Source organism: Protopterus annectens, chromosome 3.part0 (assembly GCF_019279795.1).
Source record: "Protopterus annectens isolate FY-2018-M chromosome 3.part0, PAN1.0, whole genome shotgun sequence".
Taxonomy (NCBI): Eukaryota; Metazoa; Chordata; order Ceratodontiformes; family Protopteridae; genus Protopterus; species Protopterus annectens.
The window spans coordinates 999,893,603-999,910,873 of NC_056731.1; positions in this window are offsets into that span (position 1 = coordinate 999,893,603).

Here is a 17,271-nt window from a genome sequence, read left to right on the forward strand (position 1 = left end):
ACCCCAAGTATCAGTCTTGGGGCCACTACTGTTTGGGATTTACTTTTCTGTGGTGCAAGCCAAAACGAGTGGTCTGTGGCTGACCAAGTTTGCAGATGACTGCAAGCTGGGTGCTGTCTTAAATTCCCCTAGTGATGTGAACATCCTCCAAGAGGGTCTTACCCAAACTGACTGGTGCCAGAAGCATGGCCTCAAACTGAATTTCAAGAACTGCATCATTATCATATTTGGGAAAAATGGCATTCCTCACTAATTATCACATTAATAAAAATATACTAAGCACGCAATCAGTCGTGAGAGACTTAGGCACCCAGGTTGATAGCAACCTGACTTTTGTCCACCACATTGCCTCTGTTGTACAGAAAACTTTCCTACATGGCCCACCTCATAAATAAGGGTATTTCATCCAAGAACAAGGAGGTCATAACATCCCTGTACTCCTCCCTTATCAGACCCATTATCGAGTACAATGCCCCTTTCAAAGCACATGCAGCTACTGGAGAGACCACAGAGGTTCCTGACCAAGAAAATCCAGGGTCTTGAACACCTATCCTATGCAGATAGGCTAAAAGCCCTGTCTCTCTACTCAGTCTCATACAGACTGCTCAGAGGTGACCTGTGTCTGGCATACAAGGCCATCTCAGACCCAGCCTTGATGGAGTTCTGCATATCCGTAAGTCAAACTCCACAAGTGAACCTGCATGGAATAGACTCCCTCTCCATGTTAAGTAAAGTACCTCTCTAGCCCTCTTTAAGGGGAACCTAGATGACTAGATGGGAAACAGAAAATACACCCCTGGGATCGCACCTGTGTCCCCTCTGAACAGGGAAAGCAGATGTTGACTTTCAGGGAACCTGGGCCAAATTCTTGGCTAGGCTTATAAGAGCCTCTGGCCAATTGCCTAGTATCATCCTATGAACCTATAAACCTATGAGCTTAGAAGTCCAAGTTTTTGATGGGTTTTCTTAATATAGTTGAGCACATGCAAGTCACATTTAAGTTGGTCATCAGTGATAGCTCCTAGCAGTTTGGTATGTGATTCTACTATGATGGAGGTGTTGTTCTGGGATGTGATAGTGAAGGTGGATTTTAGGTGGTTGAGGGATTTTGGTAAGAAGAGCAGGAGTTTTGTCTTTTTAGGATTTAGAATAAGCTGTTTGTTGATTAGCCAGTTTTCTATAGGTTTGAATGATTCTTTGGTTAGGTCTTTGAGATCAGAGAGGTTATTAGCTGTAGTGATGACTGCTGAGTCATCAGCATATTGTATTAATGATGTGTGGACAGGATGTGTATAGGAGATTGGTAAAGATATTGAATAATGGTGGTCCAAGTACTGAACCTTGAGAGACTCCCATCTTGATGGAAAGAGAAGGGGTTTATGTAGAGCGCCAGTGAAGTAACTCCTAAACCAGGAAATAGTTGTGCTGGATAGACTAAGATTGGTGAGTTTGTCAAGAAGCAGGGAGTGACAGACTGCATCAAAAGCTTTGGAGAAGTCAAGGAATAGACAGGAGGGTAATTTGTTTTGGTTTATGACAAGTGAGATTGTATTAGTGAATTAAATAAGGGCTGTTATTGTACTGTGGTTGGGCTGAAAGCCGTGTGGGGTGGGTATTAGTAAGTTTTCTTGCAGTAGGTAGTCAAGGATTTGTTTGCAAACACATTTTTCTAATAGTTTGGAGGGTGCAATAGGCCTGAAGTTGGATAGTTCTGTGGAGTTACCTCCTTTGTGAATGGGTATGGTATAGAATTGTTTCCACAGGGAGGGTACTTTGGACTCAGCTATAGATTGGCTAATAAACAGAGAGACAGGAAGGGCCAGAGAGCTAGCAGCTAACTTGAGGAAAAGGAGGAAGGTTGTCTGCTGAGAAGGAGCAGGGTTTCAGTTTGAGGAGTAGGTGTTTTATGTAGGTCATTGATACAGGTTTAAAGGAGAAATTGTGATTAGACTGAGAGTTAGTAAAGTTTACAGGAGGGTGATCAGTAGTAAAGGTTTGTTAATAGTGTCTATAAAGTAGTTGTTGAATATTGATCCCGTTTCTTAGGGAGTATTATTTTTGCAGGGGCTGAGAGTAGATTGCCAGAGTGAAGTATCTGGTTGATGGAGTTCCAGAATTTTTGGGGTTTGCTGTGTGAGAAGCTTGTGGTGCATTATAGAATTGCCGTTTGTCTTGTGGATGCATTTTAGTACAGTTACATAATTCTTTGTAAGTTTGAAGATGGGAAGGGGATTTTTTTTGGTCCAGATTTTCCAGGCACCAAATATTATGAACTAACAGTTGATCTCACCATCTGTTGCCAGCCTGATAGCAATAGGAATATTGAGGCAAGACAAGAACCGTCTCAGGATTATGGACAACTATTTGATTCTTCCTATAAATTATTCCATATGTGAGAGGTGCACGGACAACTGTTGGAATCTTCCAATAAATGATTCCATATGTGTGAGGTGCAAGTATCTACCTTGGAGTCCAACCTCTGTTCAAAAACTGGAGACTGTACCCCGCATGCTGTCAGTTCCAGACCCACTTCTCAAAGTCATGCCCACATGTCCTAGATAAACAAATAAACCTCCTTACATTAAGGTAGATAAAACATCCCTGCCTAAAACACAAAGGCCTCCTAGAGGAAGGTTTGGTATACACAACACTCAACATCATACTAACAGGTAATTAACACACACAGACACTTCAGAAAGCACAACTATAAAAAATGGATGCACAACTGACAGTTCAAAGATCACAGAGCATCTGTTGATGTCTTAGTCATTGGTGGCATCAAAGACAACAAAGACAGAGTGATGGTTAGCTAACTCTCAGTGCCTGGACACACAACACCATTAGTGATCTCAAGTTCCCTTACTGTAAGTACACACATGACATAATCACTGTGCACAGGGGACTCAGTTTCTGGAGACATACCTCCTTGGGTCATATGAAGAAGGATATGATGGAGGTCTTACAATATGCATCAATGATTGGTATGAAACTAGTACTGGGCAGTATCCAACCATTGCTATAAATGATGCCACAATACAAACAAAAGATAATTGGCTTCAATTATTGGCTTAGTTATTGGTGTCTTTCTAAGGAGACCCAATGTATATTACCTGGGAGGAAATGATTGACAATCCTGACTGCTTTACCAGTCATTGAACACACCTCTGTCCACATGGCTTCTCTATATTGGCCAGGACCCTTTCCATCCCCACAGTGCCTTTTGTAGGCAAGGTCAGTCTCCTCAAATTGCCTGCATAGCCAATTGAAATCAAACAATATAAACTACTCAAAGCTAGACGCTTAAACAAGGAGGTGCACTCCTTACAGGGAGTTTCAAGTCTTGAAAATATAGATAGCTTTGTAGTTACTGACACATTATCAGAACAGCAATCAAACCCCACAGTGAAGGGCTTCAATGCCTGCCACTCTTTCAGACACAACACAGAAAATGACAGTGTCTCTGTAGGGAGTGTTTCTGTATTCCTAAGAAGCCATCTCACCTCCAGACTCATAAGCCAGGACAATGGCCCTGAACTCCTCAATATCCTTTTTATGATAAATAGAAATCTGTACATATCATAGCCAACTACTGTACCCCCCCATGTCACCTGTCGCCCATGAGGCATATCTAAACAAACTGACATCCCTCCCTATTGAGCCAAGACTATTGTCTTGGGAGAATTCAACCACCCCTCCATTAACTGAGATACCTACACTCTCAAATAAATATACACAACGATTCCAGGACTTCATTAATGCCAGCTCACTATACCCACTAGTTCAGCTCCCAACTAGGGATTCAAAGATATTCAACCTGGTTCTCACCAGTATGCTCAATGTGTATAACTGTCATGCCACTGGTCAGACCTGACCACCATTCAGTAACATTCACTATAAAGGTAAAACCTAACTCTCCACAAAACCCTTCTCTTTGCAGAAACTACTCGAAAGCAAATCTGCAACTAACAAATGACTGGATGAAATTCAAGCACCCCCTTAATCTTGTCAAGCCACATTTGCGGATAATTTATATACTCAACTCAAAGCATGCATTGTGGTATCAGTCCCCATAAGACATAAATGTACTGCTAAATTCAGGAATAAACCGCTGTAGTGGAACCTTAGTATACATAAGCTATATACTACTCAAACATTCTTACTCTTCGATCATCTAACAAAGTCTTACTCCAACTGACCAAAGTATCCAATACAGCAGGCAACTCTCTTTACTCTAAATTTGTTGCTAAAAACTGGAATACCCTTCCACATAGTACTAGATCCATAAGCAATCTTAATCATTTCAAAATATCTCTCAAAAGACATTTATTTGAATCCTGAGTTTTGCACATGTAACACTCCAGGGTAATTATTAACTCAGCATTACTTATAGAATTTGGCTGTACATACTAATTCTGTTAATATATCCTTTCTAACAACACTTCTCTATACGTAGTTATATTCCTAGCTGCAACTCTCACCATGGAAGCATTACTAACTATGCACTACTTTGTCTAAGCGATTCTCCTTGCTTAATTTCCTGACTAATGTTATGTTACTCCACATATATAAATTCAACCATATATCTGTCTATATTCAAGTGTTTAAAGTCTTGTTCTTTTTGATACTATGTATAGATTTTTGTTTTTACATTTTTATCCTGTAAATATGTTAACACTCCTTTTTTGTCAATTTTGTTTATAATTTCTATTACTTACTGTGATAATTTGTATGTAAGTTTAGACTGGAGCTTTTCTCCCTGGGCCTCCGCTGAAAATGGGCACTGTTCCAGTCGGACCATCCCAGTAAACAAATGTAAAATAAAATAAATATAATAAGCGTCAGAAACTCATAGCCCATTAAGCAAACGTAGTACCCCATCATCTACAGATGAACTCAAAAAGATTGACAACGAACACAGGAACAAAACCGAATCCTCCAAAAGTAAGTATGAATTGAGAACTGCCTCATTAGAAAATAAATTCATCTCTAACTTTACTCCCCTATCTCTCATAACTTCCCCTCTGCTTACTAACACACCCCCACGACTACTGATCACCTCCAAGCAAGTCCTGAATGCTCTCTCAAAGGCAAAATACACTAGCTCCAAGGGTCGTGATAATAAGCTAGGCTGCTGTCTGGTCAGCAGCAGCCACTGTCTGGTCAACTCACTATTAAGCCTATTCAACCTCAGCCACTCCACTGGATTTGTGAGAAAGGAATATATTACTGCAGTAGTCATCCTACTCCACAAAGGGATCCACTGTCGATCTGAGAAACAGTAGTCCTATAAAAACAAAAAGCTTTATCAGCAAAGCAGTGAAATGCATCATCATGGAACATATTAATGAGTGCACAGACACTCTACAAGCCCCGGTCCCAAGCTAGTTTGGGTTTCTTAAAAGCAGATCCTACCTCTTGAACTTGGTGGGCTGCTTTGACCAAGTCACTGACGTATTAGACTCAGGCTCATTGGTTCACACTGCCTACCTGAACTTGGCCGAGGCCTTGGATACCATCCAACATTCTGGAATTATTGACAAAGTTAATAAAACTAAATGTAAACCCCTATGTCGCCCACTGGACAGCAAACTGACTAATTAAAAGAACCCAAACTATTAGTTTGGGTGGTACACTCTCTTCAAAGAGTAGTTCCCAGCAATATCTCCCAAGGTTCAATCCTACAGCGACTTCTCTTTGGTATTTATTTCTCTGATGTCAAGGGTAACGTCAAGGGCCTGTGTGGCAGATCAAATTTGTATGTGACTGCAAACCTGACGTTCTCATTACTTCCCCATCTGACTTCCAAATTTTTCAGGTGGGACTAACATTCACCAATAAGTGGTATCTGGACAATGGCCTAAAACTAAATCCCAAGAAATGCAGCATCATATCCTTTGGCAAAACTAAGCATTCACACATTTAACATGTAGGTGACATCCCTTTGAAAGTTGACTCACTCGTCAGGGACCTTGGACACTTTGATCACCATGTGTCCACTATTGTTAGGAAATCCTTTTACCTAGACAGATCAATCATCAGCAGTATTTCTTCCAAATTTAAGGAAGTATCAGTCTTCTCTATTCCTCTCTCATCATAAACATAGTGGAGTATAATGGCCCCTTGGGTTGGTACCTGTCTAAATATATAACCTAGCTTCAGAAGATGCAGCATTTCCTCACTAAGGTAATCAGGGGTGTGTCTTCCTTGAGCTACCCAGACTACCTTGAAGTGCTCTCATTTATTCCTGTCATACTCTTGAGGGGTGACCTCTGTCTAGACTACACATACTTGAAGGATCTAGGCCTATGCAACATCCTGCACATCTGCAAAACTATCAACACTTGAAATACCCACTCAAGGAATCTTAACTTCCACCAAAACTTAAATAGGACCGCCTGGCAAAATAGATATACATCTCACAGAAGCCTTCTTCTATGCACTAGACTTCTCTTGGATATAAAGCTAAGTTACTTCCTATCCCTCTTTATGCATAACGTGGATGAATGGGTAGGCAAACATAAATGCAACCCAGGTCTGGCCCTTCAAGCCCTCATTGAAAGTGGTCAGAACCAGGTATAAATCAGTCATGACAATGAGTACCTACAATCTGGATTTTTGTGACTAGGCTATTAATCGTCATCTGTATCAACATCCTAGCATTAACTTATGAACATATGAACTCCTGCCCCCATCTCTCCTCCACAGCTCAGAATATCCCAGTCTGTTACTAGCATATTGACATCCGTCTTGGGTATTATATTTTACTTCTTACCTTAAGCTGTAAGTACGGTAGGGAAAAAGAGATAGCTGCCCAGCCTACACGCCATCAGGTGGCATGATTGACAGCTGCTGATAGGAAGCAAGTGCAGTACTGGCAGTTATTCATTTAAGAAGCTGCAGGTGATACTGCAGCTTCTTAAATGAATGTATTTAGTAGTTCAGTGTGTTAATAACAGTAGCAAGGTGTTTGTTGTTCAATTTTGGAAATGCTATATATATATATATATATATATATATATATATATATATATATATATATATATATATATACATATATACATACATACATATGTCCTCATCTACAGGTTGAAGGAAGAACCAGTCTATGGACTGGCCAAGCCACCAGATAACCAGCCAGGCTTCTATTGTCTCCCACTCCTTCATCCTCTAAGCCAATTTTTCATCTTCATCCCTTAAAATATTTAAGTGATGAAGCACTGTATCATACCATCGGCATTCTTCACTTTCTCCTCTTACTAATTCAAGCAGAACATAACAGTCCCCTTGAATGAGTAGCTCCTTTGCAGATAGCTCACCCTGTTGCTGATTCCCACAGCAAGCTACCAGCAGATAGGCCATTAATAAGCTAGCATTAGATACATGTTCATTCATATTAAGATTATAGGTTCCCAGTATTAACTAAAATTTTTTCATAGTCATATCATAGATTCTTGATTGAGTTAATTGGTCTAAAAGCCACGGTTCATTTAACCAGTACATCATTCCCAAACATACATTTGTTGCAGCCAAGGCCAGTAAATCAAAGCACTCAAATGAGCATGCAGAACATTTTGTTATTTAGCTATTTTTTCCAGGTAAATGAGGTTACCTCTGCCAATTGTCAGACCATAGTGTCCAACCACAATCTAACCTAACCATCACAGAATAAAATAAACCAATCTAATTTGTAAAATAATCCACTGGATTATAAAGTAATCAGGTAAGTAGACTGATCCAAATGACCTTTTCAGCCTTGCCTAGGAAAATAAAAGTTCATTATATGCAAAACAACATTATAAAGCAAAACAAAAAACTTTTACAAAAGCATAAGTGTTAAACAATATGAGTGTGGTTTTAAAATGAAGCTAAAAATCATATGCAGCCATAAGACAATGCCATTTTGTAAATGGTAATGGTCAGCTGGAGGTCTGGTGAAACAGTACTGAGTAACAAACATTTAGATAATTTACAAAGAGAAAAAAAATTATATTCCATGAAACTGCCTAACAATTTCTGGCAAAACAAATATCACGAAGGAAAGAGTTCTAGATATAGATCCAGGAGCCAGAAACAAAGAAAAGCCTCACTGAAAGAAACAGGCTTTAATTTAGAAATGAGCATATTCATTCAGATGGAGGAGAAATAAACAGACAAAACTATTACTTCTCATAATCTCTAGAATGCTATAAATTGACGAGTAATATTAAAGAAAGGACAAACAAAGTACAGTGGTATTTCTCACTGAGTAATTAGTGAATAAGGTGACAGATTTGATTAAGGCATATTTGAGGACTAGGAGAACTATAAATGAAGGAACTCAAGCCATCTCCATGGCACAGAAGGATAGAGTCCTGACTTTAACCTAGGAAACCAGGGTTTCATTGGTTGTCCTGACACTGGAGGGAGGGGGAAGAGTGAAGGGGTGTCACCCATTTACCTCTCTCATGGGAGAAGGCTGGATTAGCATGAACTTGGAGGCACAAAAGGTGATGCAATTTCCCCTGGTAGACATAGCCAGCCTTAGGCATAGGCTAACTAGGTGGCCGCCTAGGGCACCACTCTAGCAAGGGCACTTTTCCAGTTTTTATTTGGTGTAGGTAGACCAGGATGGGGGCACCAGGTAGTGTGGTCGGGGTGCCATGGAGCCCTTTTGCCTAGGGCACCAGTTGATCTAAGACCACTCCTGCTGGTAGAGACCAAGGAATTACCACTTGTGCTGCAAGGAAAGGGACAGGGATACTTTTATGGAATTTCCCTTGCAGAATTGAGGGGATGTCCTCAGAGGTCAGCACATTGCATGCCACACTGGTGTTTTGCTGGCTGCAGGCAGTTAGAGCCAAGGAAAAAAACAAGAAAAACCTTCAAACCACCATTGATGACTCCTCTTGGCTGAAGCTCACCTGGTGAAGGGACCAAATTGGCTGGTTTACTGAGAGGGGGTTTGATAGCAGTATCAGTAGGGAAAATGTGAAAAATAATAAATGAAGAATGTCTAAATAACAAATAAAGCATACACCAAAGTACAAGGCAATACACAAACTAATAAAAAGGTATCACTAAAAAGGGAAAAGGACAACGCAGCAGAAACACAAAAAGAAAAACAAAAAAGGGTTTTTGGCAGAAAAAGTCATGTTAATTCCTTTTTTTTAAATATAAATACCTGTATTGTTTTTTGGCAGTTCATCTGATGAAGTCTTATATTTCTAAGATGAAAGCACTTCAATGATAAAGTTTTTTTGTTTTTTTTTACGTGTTTCTGCTATGCTGTCCAGTCCCCTTTTTAGCAATACCGTTTTTATTAAACAAATAAAGCATACTTTAGGTGAGAAATTCATTTCAGTTTAGCTAGCAACTTGCAAGCAGACAGTGACAGAAGAATATACACATTATAGGCAGCATTACTTTGGGACAGCAGCTTAGTATGCGCAGTCCTAAACTGGTGAAAGAAATTAAGTAAAGAATCCTGCCAGACTAGTAGTGAGCATCTGAGCTCTGGTTCTGTTGTGTGCATTAATGTGTGTGTGTGTGTGTGTGTGTGTGTGTGCGTGTGCGTGTGTGTGTGTGTGTATACATACAGCAGGCATGACCCATCTGTTGGAAGAAGGATTAAATTGTGCCATAGATCCAAATTATTTTTGTTCTTTTAGGTACGCTATATAGTTGCCTATTGAATAGCTAGAGAGACATGTCAAAGGAATCAGTGTGCCACCTTTTCTTATCTCACAATCTCTAAACATTAAAAATCACAGCACTGGGCTTTTAAAAATCATACCAGGGGGTTCGAAAGAAGAGCACTTTCATATTTTCTAAATTAGAAGTTTTTGGAAGTTAGACCCCAAATGGCTAGTGATAAAGAATTTTGTTATAGTATTATTTCAGTTATTTAGTAATGAATTAATCCTTCAACAAGTCTATATTTATGAGTAAAATCAGAAAAAAAGTATTACATCTTGGAGAAAAAAGGTTAAATCTGTGGCCAAAAAAATCATAGTACTATGCGTACGTATATCATAGCAGTTGAGAGGTATGGTCCTCTCTGCTAATTTGCTAAGTGTTTCTGCTTCTCTTGTGCCTAGCAATATCAACAGCTTAGGTCAGAAATACTGAAGGTGGAAGATCTTATACAGATGGGAAATTGTAATGGATCAATGAATGATCAATGAGTCATCATCATCTTCTTTCGGCTGTTCCCGTTAGGGGTCGCCACAGCGAATCATCTGTTTCCATTTCTTCCTGTCCTCTGCATCTTGCTCTGTCACAGCAGCCACCTGCATGTCCTCTCTCACCACATCCATAAACCTTATCTTAGGCCTTCCTCTTTTCCTGTTACCTGGCAGCTTCATCCTTAGCATCTTTTTCCCAATATACTCAGCATCCCTCCTCAGCACATGTCTAAACCAACGTAATCTTGCCTCTCTGGCTTTGTCTCCTAACCTTCCAACCTGGGCTGACCCTCTAATATACTTATTCCTAATCCTGTCCACCCTCGTCACACCCAGTGCAAATCTTAACATCTTTAATTCTGCCACATCCAAATCAAACTCCTGCCTTTTTATCAATGCTACTGTCTCCAACCCATATAACATAGCTGGTCTCACTACCCTCTTGTAGACCTTCCCTTTCACTCTTACTGGTACTTGTCTGTCACAAATCACTCCTGACACTCTTCTCCACCCACTCCATCTTGCCTGTATTCTCTTCTTCACCTCTCTTCCACACTCACCATTACTCTGAACTATTGATCCCAAAAATTTAAACTCATCCACCTTCACCACCTCTACTCTCTGCATCCTCCCCACTCCTCTGTCCTCCCTCTCATTCACACACATCTATTATCTTAGCCCTGCTGACCTTCATTCCTCTTCTCTCTAGGGCATATCGCCATCTCTCCAAGGTCTCTTCCACCTGTTCCCTACTCTCACTACAGATCACAATGTCATCTGCAAACATCATAGTCCATGGGAACTCCTGTTTGAGCTCGTCTGTCAACCTGTCCATCACCATTGCAAATAAGAAAGGGCTCAGAGCTGATCCTTGATGTAACCCCACCCCCACCTTAAACGCATCTGTCACTCCCACCACAGACCTCACCATTGTCACACTACCCTCGTACATATCCTGTATCACTCTTACATACTTCTCTGACACTCCCGACTTCCTCATACAATACCACAACTCCTCTCTAGGCACCCTGTCATATGCTTTCTCTAAGTCTACAAAAACACAATGCAACTCCTTCTGACCTTCTCTGTACTTCTCCATCAACACTCTCAGAGCAAACATTGCCATCTGTAGTGCTCCTTCCAGGCATGAAACCATACTGCTGATCACTAATCATCACCTCGCTTCTTAACCTAGCTTCCACTACTCCTTCCCATTACTTCATGCTGTGACTGATCAATTTAATCCCTCTGTAGTTACTACAGCTCTGCACATAACCCTTATTCTTAAAAATCAGTACCAAAACACTTTTTCTCCATTCCTCAGGCATCCTCTCACTTTCCAAGATTTCCTTAAACAATCTGGTTAAAAACTCCACTGCCATTTCACCTAAACACCTCCATGCTTCCACAGGTATGTCATCTGGACCAACGGCCTTTCCATTCTTCATCCTTTTCATAGCTATCCTTACTTCCTCTTTGTTAATCCATTGTACTTCATGATTTACTATCCCTACATCATCCAACCTTCTCTCCCTCTCATTCTCTTCATTCATCAACACCTCAAAGTACTCTTTCCATCTCCTCAACACACTCTCCTCGCTTGTGTGTATGTTTTCCTCATTATCCTTTATAACCTTTACCTGCTGCACATCTTTCCTAGGTTGGTCCCTCTGTCTAGCCAATCAGTACAGGTCCTTTCCTCCCTCCTTAGTGTCCAACCTATCTTACAACTCTTCATACGCCATATCCTTAGCCTTCACCACCTCTCTCTTTGCCATGCACCTCATCTCCTTATACTCCTGTCTGCTTTCTTCATCTCTCTGACAATCCCACTTCTTCTTCACCAACCTTTTTCTCTGTATACTCTCCTGTACTTCTTCATTCCACCACCAGGTCTCCTTGTCATCCTTCCTCTGTCCAGATGTCATACCAAGCACCTTTCTAGCCATCTCTCTTACTAGCTCTGCTGTAGTTACCCAGCTATTCGGTAACTCTTCACTGCCACCCAGTGCCTGTCTTAACTCTTCCCTGAACATCACCTCACAATTACCCTTTTTCAGTTTCCACCATTTGACCCTTGATGATGCCCTCACACTCCTCCTCCTCTTCTTGATCCCCAACGTCATCCTATAAACCACCATCCTATGCTGCCTAACTACACTTTCCCAGGTCACCACTTTACAGTCTCCAATTTCCTTCAAACTGGCCCCCCTACATAAGATATAATCCACCTGTGTGCATCTCCCTCCACTCTTGTATGTCACCCTATGCTCCTCCCTCTTGTTAAAGTACGTATTCAGCACAGCCATGTCCATCCATTTCACAAAATCCACTACCATATGACCTTCTGCATTCCTTTGTTTAACACCATATGATTGATGAGTATACCCAATTTCATAATGTGGGCAGAGACCAAAGGCTGAGGAAATGAAGAAGTTGGTAAGATGACTGGAGAAACAAAAAATATATAGTTGTTAAGTTAATATTTTTAGAATTCATAGAGTAGAAAGGATTGAGAAAAAGAATTAAAAGCATTGGTTAAGCCTGATAAGTGGACCCATTGTGGAATTTCTGGTGTGTATTGCAATACTCAGGGCTTGTAAATGTTTCAGTATGAACCCAACTATTGTAGCTAGCTTTTAACATATGCCAGATATTAATAAATATGACACATGTGTTGGCATTCCTGGTTAACTTGAGTGGGATGGCAGCATCTAGAAGATTAGAAACAGAATATATTGGAGAGAAAGTATGCTAGTTAGAGATGTAAGTGGAGTCACCTGATTTTGGTAGGATATTTAACAGGGCTGATTTCCATGGGTCAGACCAAGTACATGTAGAAAGATACAGACTGTGAACATTTGTATTGCAGAAAAGATCAGGGTGTACATGTTACAGAAAAGAGCATGGGTGTAGTCGGCTATCTGGAAATGTACAATAGCTCACATAACATTGTTTTACTTCTTAATGATAGCCTGCTACATCACAAACCCCCAGCTACACACACACAAAACCGCATGTTTGAGGACAGCACGACTTTTCAATTTTATCAGAAATAAATCATTAAATGACTTATTTTACTCAAAAACTCAGTTGAACTAATCAGTTGTATATAGAAAGGTGTATCAGATAGTAGTATATTCCTAGTAAAGAATAAAATACAGTAAAATGTTTACTTTCAATTGCCCTAACAGTGGAAGTAAATAACATAAAAACAGGGGAGGGGAAAGAGAGTGGGCCAGATTTACGAAGGTTTGCACGGAGTCTAAGAGTAGTGTAAGACGGCAGGCAGCCAATATGTCTGCCGAGCGATCCAGCAATAGCCGGCAGGGGCGTGCATGAGAGCTTCTAAATCTACTCTTGCACGGACAGTGTTACGGTATGCAAATTACCTCATATGCTGCTGAAAGCTATGCAAATGAGGTAAATTTGTGATCCAGGAAACACTAACGTGTCCGTGTAAGAGTAGTGTTATTTGCAGAAATGTACTCCGTTGGTAACGGAGTACCGTTCTGCAAATAGCTAAATGAAGCTATGACAGCTCCAAACAAAGGATGCATTTAGTTGAGGAAGCATGCCAATGGCCAAATATAAGGCCATTGGCATTTGCAAATGTTGTAAATCCTTAAAATCCATTTTTTCCCCTGTTCGCCGATGTTTAAGCATAGAGCCGCGCAAACGTGCTGCGCTTTAAATAAAATGAAAACAATTGAAAAATAGCCAAAAATGGACATTTTCACTAAAAAGCTTGTTCTGCCATGCAGGTGAATGGCAGGCTGAAAACAACATGGCCACTGAGTAGTGGTTGCTAAGGGGGGGAAGCTCAGTGTGAGAGATGTAACCAAGCATTAGTAGGCAATCCTATGAAAATGAGGATAAGGATAGTGAATCCCAATTTTCCCCGGCATGTGAGCCATGTCCCTAGAGTGTAAGTGTAGGAGTAGGGGAGTAGTAGCGTAGAAGATATATGACATCATGAGGGGGCATGTCTGAAAGATTGTAAGCTGATTGGAGCACAGTGGCTGGTGTTTGCCCTGAGTTGCTCAGGATTGCAAGAGGCGTGTCTACAGTTGTCCTAGCTGAAAACAAGAAACCAAAGGTGTATGCCATGGATATATCTGAAATTTCTTGCAAACGTGCTTACACCGTGTGTGCTCATGTGCGCTTGTTTGCGCGCTGCCCCTTTTGAAAACAGAAAGGGAAAAGGAAGGAAAATAATTAGTAGGACGTTAACCAAGGGGAACTAGCAGAGCTGCCAGGTGAAATATATCAGAATCAGCCAATTACTTAGGCAGTAGACTAGCCCAACCCAGCCCAGCACTTTAAAATCTGCAAACAGCAGTCTACCCTGTTTATTCACAAGAACTCTGCAACACTGCAGTATACAAAGAGTGAAAACTTAAAAAGCGAAAGTCTGACAAAATGTTAGGGGCTGCTATTGCTATCATAAACCAACATGTGCAAGGTGCTGAGGGTGGTGATGTTGTGAATGCTGCTGAGCAACCCACAGTGAGGAGACGAAGAAGAGTGTACAGACCCAAGGTAACCTACCAGGTGCTACATCAGCTGGAGATAGTGGAGTGCTATAGAGTGGACAGAGACCTCCTGCAGCAAATTGTTGAGCTGTGCCTGCCACACCTCACACACAGAACCAACAGAGGGGAACCCATCCCAGTGGATACCAAGGTATGTGTTGGCCTATGAATACTAGCTACAGGTACCTTCCAGAGACCAACTGGTGATATGATGGGGGTTTCACAGGCATCAGCATCCAGGGTACTGTACCAGTTCCTGGATGCCATGTCAGCACATGTCGGTGAGCATGTATAGTTCCCCAATTCCAGTGAGGCATTGGCCAACAATATGCATCTTTTCCACCAAATAGCAGAATACCCCGAGGTGGTGGGTGCAATAGACTGCACCCACATACACATCAAAACACCACCCGGTGAGCAGGGTAGTGTCTACATCAACTGCAAGGGCTTCCCCTCTATCAACTGCCAGGTCGTGTGCGATGCCCAGGGCATAATAATGAATGTGTGTGCTGGCTGCCCTGGATGCTATCACGATTCCCACATCTGGCATCTGATGCAGCTGTACCAGAGATTTGCCAGTGGGGACATCCCTGATGGTGACCTAGTGGAGGATGCTGGATATGCACTGGAGCCGTGGCTTATGACACACATCAGAAATGCACACACACCCGAACAAGAACTCCATTATGAGGCACACGCACAAACAAGAAACAATATTGAGCATGTGTTTGGGATGCTCAAGTCATGGTTCCGATGCCTGGACACATCTGGTGGAGCCTTGCAGTATTCACCAACTATGTGTACCCAAATTGTCATGGTATGTGCCATGCTACACAATATGATCCTGGGAAAACAGCTGCAGCAGGAACAGCATGGGGCAGGGCCAAACAGCCCCCTATCATTGCCAAGGCCTGCACAGGCACAGCGTGACTCGGAGGAGGAACAACCTGAGCCTGCCCCAGTAGGCAGAAGGAGGTGTGCCCAGTATGCCCTGGCCTTAGCAAAGAGGCAACGCATAGCACATACACTGACTCAGTAGGAACCCTGGAAATGACACCTCTCTCTGACTCGCCCATACAATAAAAGGGATGCCTAACTTGACACTACCTGTTTTCAAACATGTATAAGGAGTGTACTATGTGCATCCGACATAGGCAGCCCTGCAGCACCACCTGAGGCATGTTTGCCCTATTTTAAGCAACATAAAGCAGTGCTAAGCATATTTTACCACTATTTAACATATTTAAGCACAATTGCGAGGAGCTGCGTGCCGCACAAACTAGCGCAATATTGGGCAATGTTGGGCAAAGTCAGGCAAAGTCGAGCAAAGTCAGGTAAACACGCTCACATGTGCTTTACTGTTCCTTAACCAGTCAGGTCTGCCCAGCAGGAAAATAAAAAGCAGTGACAGGGCTCGAACTCAGGATACTGTGCACTATAGTCACAGTACTGAACCACTAAGCCATGACAGCATTTGACTGGCACAGACACAGCAGGGCAATTGTAGATTAATGCAAACACAAACAAATACTGTATCATGCCCTCTGAACTTCCCCCCAGGCCTATGCAGACAGATAACAGCAGGCCTGGCAGTGTGATGTGGGTTGGATAGGCTATGAAGTCACAAACTAATATACGTGAAATTGGAAGCTAAGTTCTGTAGTACAGTAGTATGCCTCAAGCCAGTATGATAGTCAACAGTACAGACTGAAATGGAGTACCTGACATAGCAGTGCAGGCCTAGCAAATGTGTATAAGTGTCAGGTGAACCCCTCATCCTATGTACACCCACAGTAACAATCAGGTGTGCCCCCGGGTAGAAGTGTACAACTAATAGCTGCCCCCCCCTGTATGTAGAAATGTTGATAAGTCTATGCAAAGTGACTCATGGAAGCCCTGCAGGCACAGCGTGCTTCCTGTCGATGTACAACACAAAGGTGAGCCCTGAAGTAAAAACCAACTTGATTTTTCAAACACATATAGTATATATATGTCCATACTGGGCATGCTCACACACTTTAACAAATTTAGGAAATGTCAGTCAGCAACATACTGAAAGGTCATACTGGGCATGCTCACACACTTAAATAAATGAAGCAAATGTCAGTCAACAACATACTGAAAGGTCATACTGGGCATGCTCACACACTTAGGCCATGTCTGAGTACAGCAGTGGGTCACACATATCCGGCAGTTGCAGTTCTTACCCCAGAAACTTGTCACTATTCACCAATCCTGCCTTGCGCACACAGTTATATGAAAACAGACCCATATAATAGGTTCATAGGTTCATAATATATTGGACTCCTGTCATAATCAAACTATGTACTACAAGTACTTAAGTTGTTCAAAGAAAGTGAAAATTCAAAGAAGAACAATAAATCTTGGATCAGTATCATCAATAAACAATGAGCACTCCTAACATTATCCAATCCATGTTCTGGCAAAAATATAGTCAAAGAGTCCATAGAGAACCATGAAGCTGTCTTTTGCAATGTCATATATATCAATGTAAACACATATATGTTCTGAGTCAGTGCAAACTGTAAATGAATACATGTACATGACTGACA